This window comes from Myotis myotis, unplaced genomic scaffold (genome assembly GCF_014108235.1).
Source record: "Myotis myotis isolate mMyoMyo1 unplaced genomic scaffold, mMyoMyo1.p scaffold_m19_p_19, whole genome shotgun sequence".
NCBI classification, from domain to species: domain Eukaryota; kingdom Metazoa; phylum Chordata; class Mammalia; order Chiroptera; family Vespertilionidae; genus Myotis; species Myotis myotis.
In genome coordinates, this window is record NW_023416323.1 from 915,919 (window position 1) to 924,457 (window position 8,539).

Genomic DNA, 8,539 nt, shown 5'->3' on the forward strand with positions numbered 1-8,539 from the left:
CTTAATGAGAGCTTTAAGGGACTTAGTGAGACTTTCAAGGATCTTAGAATTTTAAAGACACGAAAAAGGATCAGTCTGAAATTAAGCATACATTGACTGAAATAAAGAATAATTTACAGGGATTCAACAGTAGAGTAGAAGATTCTGAGAATCAAATCAGCAATTTGGAATATGAGGAAGCAAAAATACCCAATCAGAAGAACAAAAGAAAACAATCCAAAAATATGAAGATAGCGTAAGGAGCCTCTGGGATAACTTCAAGCATACCAACATTCACATTATGGGGGTGCCAGAAGGAGAAGAGAGAGAGCAAGATATTGAAAACCTATGTGAAGAAATGATGACATAAAACGTCTCCTACCTGGTGAAAGAAATACAGACTTACAAGTTCAGGAAGCTCAGGGAGTCCCAAACAAGAGGAACCCAAAGAGGCCCATCATAATTAAAGACACATCATAATTAAAATGCCAAGGGTTAAAGGCAAAGAAAGAATCTTAAAAGCAGCAAGAGAAAAGCAGTTAGTTACCTACAAGGAAGTGCCCATATGACTGTCAGCTTCTCAACAGAAACTTTGCAGGCAGGAAGGAAATGGCAAGAAATATTCAAACTGACGAAAAGCAAGAGTCTACAGACAAGATTACTGCAGTAAAGCTATAATTTAGAATTGAAGGCCAAATAAAGAGCTTCACAGACAAGAAAAAGCTAAAGGAGTTCATCACCACTAAAGCAATATTACATGAAATGTTGAAGGATATTCTTTAAGCAGAGGAGGAGGAGGAGGAGGGGGAGGAGGAGGAAGAAGAAGAAGAAGAAATTTGAACAATAAAATGGCAATGAATAAACATCTATTGACAATTGAATCTAAAAGTCAAAATAAATTAAAAAGGAATCTAATGAACAAAATAAACTGATGAATAAAATAGAACCAAAGGCATGGAAACATGGAACAGACTGATGAATCTCAGAGGGAAGTGCAGGGGGGACGGGAAGAGATTAACCAAAGAACTTATATGCATGTATGCATTACCTATGGACACAGACAATAGGGCGGTGAAGGCCTGGGGTAAGGTGGGAACTCCTCCCTTCCAATATCTCTAAAAATCCATGGAAAAATATCCTCAGGTGAAGATTAACAACAACAACAAATTCCTGGTTATTTATTGAGATTGTATTGCGACTATAGATCAATCTGGAGAGATATGATATTTTTTTAAGTCTGTCATTCATTTAGGTCTGTGATTTCCCTCAGTTTTATTGTTTTCTATGTAGAAAACATTTCTTAATTAGAATTCGTCCTGGGTGTTTTATACTTATAATTTCTTTATAGATTCTTTCACTTCCCATATTCTAATTCTTGCTCATATATAGGAATACCATTGTATGTTGTGGCCTATATTTACTAATCCCTATGTCTTATCTGTAGGTTGTTTTGGAATTTCTACATACATAATAATTTCATCTGTAAATAATGAGGTTTCTTTCTAATTCTTATACCTTGTTTAATTATTGTTACTTCACACTGGCTAAAACATATAATTATGGATAGATTGTTAAAGAGGCATTCTTGTGTTTTTCTTGATATTAAGGGATTACTTCTGGTGTGCAACTACTAAGAATCATGTTTGGCCCAGCCCATGTGGCTCAATGGTTGAGCTTCAAACTATGCACCAAGAGGTTGCTGGTTTGATTCCCGGTCAGAGCACATGCCTGGGTTGCGGGCTGATTCCCCAGTACAGAGCATGAAGGAGGCAATCAATCAATGCTTGTCTCTCTTGATGTTTCCATGTCTCCCTACCTCTCCCTTCCTCTCTCTCTAAAATCAATAAAAACATACTTTAAAAAATCATGTTTGTAGTGGCTATGTGCCTATCATCTACTATTGAGACAAACATCTATGAACTGCTATTGTGAGCTGGGTACAGTTTCCATTGCTTGACATATATTAACTAATTTACTCATAACATACTAAATATTAGCCTCATTTTACAATGAAGAGACAGAGACAGAAATGTTTCATTTACCTATGTAAGGACACGCACTGCTACGTGGTCACACCAGGGTCTCACCTTCAGCAGTCTGATTCTATGTTTATTCCCTCGGGCACCATAACCATTCTAATGGTTTCACTGGAGATTTCTACCAAACATTTAAAGAATAATGACCATTATTCTACACAACCTTGGCCAAAAAATAAGAGAGGCCAGTATTATACTCATACAAAAACTAGACAACGAATAAAAAAAAGGGGGAGGGATGGAACATCTGAGAGCTTGCTCTGACTTCCTGGCATATGTCATCATTTTGGCTCAAATAAATCATAAAAATCCTTAACAAAATAAATTAATAAAAGGAATGGGGGGAAAGCTACAGAGTAGCTGAAGTGATCACAAAAATCTAATTAACTTCATTAGGTGTGATAATAATTTTGTGGTATTGTAAAGAAAACAGTCTGTGTTTAAGAGATGCCTATTGAAGTAAGTAGGGTGTGAAATGATGTATCAAGGATTTGCTTTAAATTATTTCAGCATTTAAGATAAAAAGGGAAAGGGGATGGTAGTTTAAGTGAATGTACAAAATCTTCCTAATTGATGAATTTGGGTGATGAAGATATGGGGGAGGGGAACTGTATTTTCTCTTTGGGTATTTTTGAAATTGTCATAATTAAGAATTTGGAGAACCTGTTCAATCCTGCTACTTATGTGAACTAGGGCAATGGTTTTAACCTCCCTGAGCTAATTTCCTCAGGTTACAATGGGAATAACATCACTTACTTCACTGGGAATGGGGGCCCTACAGTGTCCTTCAATGGATGTTAAGCTCCCCTCATGGGAGAGACGTATCCGTCTTCTGAGGATGGACAAGGTGTTTAACAAAGGAAGGAAATCTCACTTCCCTGGAATTTGTTGAACTGTCCTCCTTTGGAACAGGAGGTGAGAAATATGAAAGAAGAGATTCCATAGCGTCAGGTCTGCCTGGCCTTCCTGGACTAGGCAGTCTGGGCATCACCTGGTATAGAAAGTGTAACAATTAACCAGCTGGGACTATTGGTTCATCCTTACCTGAACCACTTACTCACACACCCTTTGCCTTGGAGATACTTCACCTTTCTTTTCTCTCTCAATAGGCTGCGCCCAACTCTCACAAGACATTCTCACCTCTCTCCTCACACATCTGAATCAAATCCTCCATGTTCGTTTCCTTCTCTAAGTCTCCCCAGTGCCGTCACACTACCTCCTAATTACCAGGACAGGAAGTTACAGGATAACTGATTGAAAAGAAATCACAGGAAGGATTCCTATTGATAGTTATCTGGTTTGATTTTTAAAACACATATTCATGTCTAGATGAGACCTGTTGCCCAAAGGACGCCCCAAACTCATTCTCACCAGCAAGGATTTTACCCACCTGAATCTCCAAGTTTCTAGAAACATTTAGTGCACAGACTACACAATGAAACATGGTGGTCTCTGCCCTGGAGGAGTTCAAAGTCCAATGAGCTCTGCACGTTAGAGAATTAACAACATTAGCCACATCTAATCAGTTTTAAATCCCATGTATTACATTTTTTAAAAAATTTTTTATCACTAAATATTGATTTTTAGAAAGAAAGGAGATAGAAACATCAGTGTGAGAAACACAGTTCTGTTGCCGGTCACATGCACCCCGACCAGGGATCAAACCGTAATGTTCGTATGGGCCCTGAAGGGGAATCGAACCCACAACATTTTGGTGTACGGGATGAGGCTCCGACAAGCTGAGCCACCTGGCCAGTGGTATGTTACATTCTTAATGAGAGGTGTTATATTTATGGAACCTAAGACTATATGATTCCTTTCAACAGTTCCCTGGTGAAATTCTCCATATTTGATTGAACATGTTAAAAGAAGTTATTTAAAAATCCATGTTTGGTAACTCCAATATCTGGACCATCTGGGGGTCAGTTTCATCATCTGTCTCTTTGTTCTGGGTCAAGTTCTTATGTCTGCTAATGACACAGTTGAGCATTGGTTCTGGATTTCTGATGGTGACATAAAACTTGAGATATCATGGATCGTAAGTATCCAGTATCTGGAATGCAAAGTCTAGAAAAAAAAATTTTGGTAAATATACACCTGTTTGAGTAAACCATTCAAGCAAGCAAACCTAACAGCCACTGAAGCACCAGAGAAATATGGGGTGGTGTCCAAAGCATACTGTATCTTAAAAACATAACATCCAAAATCCTGTTATATGTTCCCCCGATTTTCACCCACACCCCTTTCTCATGAATCTTTAGGAATTAAAATCAAGTTTTCCTTTTCTCATTGTTTGTTTCAATCACAAAATAAGACAGAAACTGCTTTAGCCAATTTTGCTCAGTGGATAGAGCATCAGCCTGCGGACCAAAGGGTCCCGGGTTCGATTCCGGCCAAGGGCACATACTTGGTTGCAGGCTCCTCCCCGGCCCAGGCCCTGGTTGGGGCTCATGCAGAAGGCAACCAATTGATGTGTTTCTCTCACATCGATGTTTCTCTCTGTCTTTCCCTCTCCCTTCCACTCTTCCTAAAAATCAATGGAAAAATATCCTCTGGTGAGGATAAACAACAACAACAAAAATAAGACAGAAACTTTACACAACTAATGCTAACCGGCACAGATGAAGTCATAAATGATAAGATAAACACTTCAGCCCATTACTGCTTGAAAAGTGAAGTTTAGCAGAGCTCAGGAGCCAACTGCAAAAATCTTGCAAATTGCACACTGCATGATTTTATGTATTTATAATAAGTGATCATTTCCTTGAATTAAGGTTTCTTATAAAAATTCTTTTCCTATTACAATTTATTATGATTAGTAGGGTTTGAGCTCAGCAAAATTTTCAAGTAGTTATCCTATTTTTAAAAAAATGTTATTATTGATTTCAGAGAGGAAGGGAGAGGGAAAGAGAGGGAAACATCAAGGATGAGAGAGAATCAGTGATTGGCTGCCTCTTGCATGCCCCACACTGGGGATCGAGCCTCAACCTGGGAATCAGCCATGACCTCCTGGTTCATATGTCAGTGCTGAACCACTGAGCCACACTGGCCAGGCAGTAGTTATCCTACTTAGAATGGTTGTTCCTTTCCATCAAATTAGACATTTCCGCCCTGACCAGTTTGGCTCAGTGGATAGAGCGTCGGCCTGAGGATGAAAGGGTCCCAGGTTCGATTCTGGTCAAGGGCATGTACCTTGGTTGCAGGCACATCCCCAGTGGGGGTTGTGCAGGAGGCAGCTGATTGATGTTTCTAACTCTCTATCCCTCACCCTTCTTCTCTGTAAAAAATCAATAAAATATATATTTTTTTACAAATTAGACATTTCCAGGCACCTTCTAATTGTTAGGCAGTGGTTTGAGGTCATGTTCATTCGGCAGCAAATAAACTTCCTGACCCCATGGAGTTTATATTCTCATGGACATGGATTTCCGTCATTTTACCTTTGCAAAGGGCCCGATCTTCTTTATTTTTAAGGCCTTTATCCTGTGTAGATTTTAGTGAAACTAAAGGTTCTGACCAACTTATTGTACCACTCTTATAGGTTTACTCTATGGAGCATTCTCTTAAGAACTGTGACATTTTGAACTCTGCCAAAACACAGGCCACATTATGAACTCTGTGATGAACCAGAAGACAGGAACTCTTACTAAGCCCTTATCACATGCAAAACATGTGTAGGGTTTCCTTGTAGTAAGGATTGTCTTATTACCATAGGCCACATTTACAGGGTTTCTCATCCCTGTGGGTCCTCTGATGAACATGAAGATACGAGTTCCACATGAGGCTGTTCCCACACTCTTTTTTTTTTTTTAATATATTTTATTGAGTTTTTACAGAGAGGAAGGGAGAGAGATAGAGAGTTAGAAACATCGATGAGAGAGAGAAACATCGATCAGCTGCCTCCTGCACATCTCCCACTGGGGATGTGCCCGCAACCCAGGCACATGCCCTTGACCGGAATCGAACCCGGGACCTTTCAGTCCTCAAGCCGACGCTCTATCCACTGAGCCAAACCGGTTTCGGCTGTTCCCACACTCTTAACATTTATAGGATTTCTCCCCAGTGTGTACTCATTGATGAGATTGAAGATTTGAACTCTGGCTGACGCTCTTCCCACACAAAGCACATCTGTAGAGTTTCTCCCCTGTGTGGACTCGCTAATCATCGTGAAGACTTGTGGTGTAGCTGAAGCTCCTATCACACACAGCGCGTTTGTGGCATTTCTCTCCTGTGTAGATCTCTGATGAACATGACAATACCAAGATCTGCAGGGTTTCTCTGCAGTGTGGGCTCACTGATAAGCTGGAAGACTTGAGGTCTTACTGAGGCTCTTACCACACACAGCCCATATGTAGGGTTTCTCTCCTGGGTGTACTCACTGATAGGCTTCAAGATGTGAACTCCAACTTAAGTCCTTCCCACACGCAGCACATTTGTAGGGTTTCTCTCCAGTGTGGACTCATTGATATTCCTGAAGACATGAACAGTGATCAAAGCCCTTACCACATGTCCACATTTGTATGTCTTGTCTCCTGTATGAATTTTCTGATGGATCTGAAGGTGGGGAAGTGGGAATGAAGCTCTTACCACCTCTCTCATATTTGTATGGCTTGAAGATGTGAGGTTTAACTCAAGCTCTTACCAAACACACCGCATATATAGGGTTTCTCTCCTGTGTAGATCCTCTGATGAACAGGAAGGCAGGAGCTCCACATGAAGCCTTTCCCACACACAGGATATTTGTAGGGTTTCTCTCCACTGAGGACTTATTGATGGGCTTGAAGATGTGAACTCAGTGAAGCTCTTTCCTCACATGTCACATTTGTATGGCTTCTCTCCCCTGTGGATCGTCTAATGAACATGAAACACAAGTTCCACATGAAGCCTTTCCCACATGCTTAACAATTGTAGGGTTACTCCCCAGTGTGGACTCAGTATGGTCTTGAAGGCTTGAAGTATGGTTGAGGCTCTTACCACACACAGCACATCTGTAGTGTTTCTCCATGTGTGTACTCACTGATGGGATTTAAGATATGAAGTCTGACTGAAGCTCTTACCACACACAGCACATTTGTAGGGTGTCTCCTGTGTGGACTCACTGATGGGCCTGAAGATTTGAGTTCTGACTGAAGCTCCTCTCACATACCACATTTATAGGATTTCTCTCCTGTGTGTATCCTCTGATGAACATGAAGATTCAAGCTCCAAATGAATCTCCCACACTCTTTACATTTGTAAGGTTTCTCTCCTGTGTTAACTCTCTGATGAATTTGCAATGGGAGCTTTGAATGTTTCCCCACACGTTACATATATGGGGTTTTGCTCCTAGGAGAAAACGCTGATGAAGTTCAAGATCGGGCCCACAACCTGGCATGTGCCCGGACTGGGAACCGAACCCATGACCTCCTGGTTCATGGGCTGATGCTCAGCTATTCTCTCTCCTTTTAAAGAGAGTTTTAAAAATAATTAGCCTATTTAATATACTTGAAATTACACAGAAAGCTTTCCCAAATCAAAATGAATACTAGTAGTAATAATATCCTATTTATGTACACATATTTTTCAAAAAATGGATATTCTAAATATTTCCCTCTGCCCTAGGGAAAAACTTGCAAACATTTAAAGCCAAGTTCAAACAGGCAACTCCCAGGGATAGCAAGTGTCCTGTCAGTGGCACAGGGAAAGCCAAGAGCAATGGTTCTCTATGGGGGCATCTGGCAGTGGTGCTCTGGATATTTGTGATCCACACATTGGAAATAAACTATTTCCAATGTTCAATACACACTTCTAATAAGCCATGTGTACCTTATTTACAAAAAAATTGTTGTCTTTTACTATTGTTTCTTACAAAAACAGTGTTGTTGTTTTTTATAAATTGCATTGAAATCAATGCCACACCATTTTGTTTTGTCATTTATAGTCACTTTATTTTATACATTTACAAATATATCTTTAGAAAAATCCATAAAAAAGACTCTGACTTACTCTAAATTACAGGTTTCCAAAGAGATCATATCTTTAAATTAGATAAAAATGTATAAAATTCTGAAGACTTCTAAGACCATAACTTACAACCTGGAGATTTTTGTCCAGTGGTAAAGACATTAATTAAAGACTCTCTACAACAGTGTTGGAAGAGACCTTACCTAATCAGGTGCCTAACCATGAATGGACATCTGACCCTGACTCTGACACTTACCTCTATCTACAGTGGAGATCAAAGACTTTTCAAGAATAAAAAGCCCAAACATCAGAAATAGACAGCCATCCTGAGATACCAACAAGGCCTATAGACCTACAAATTAATGTTACTATTACTATTAGTAATAATAATAATAATACTTGTTCTTTAGGCTTTTCTCAAACCCTATACAATGTAAATGTAACCCAACTGTTAATAATTACTGAATGTGTATAACATCTACCTGCATGATAAATAATAATCTTTTTATGCTATCACTTTTAAAATTTATTTTAAAATGCTGTTATAAAAAGTTAAGTAAAAAGAAATATTAGGCCCAGCA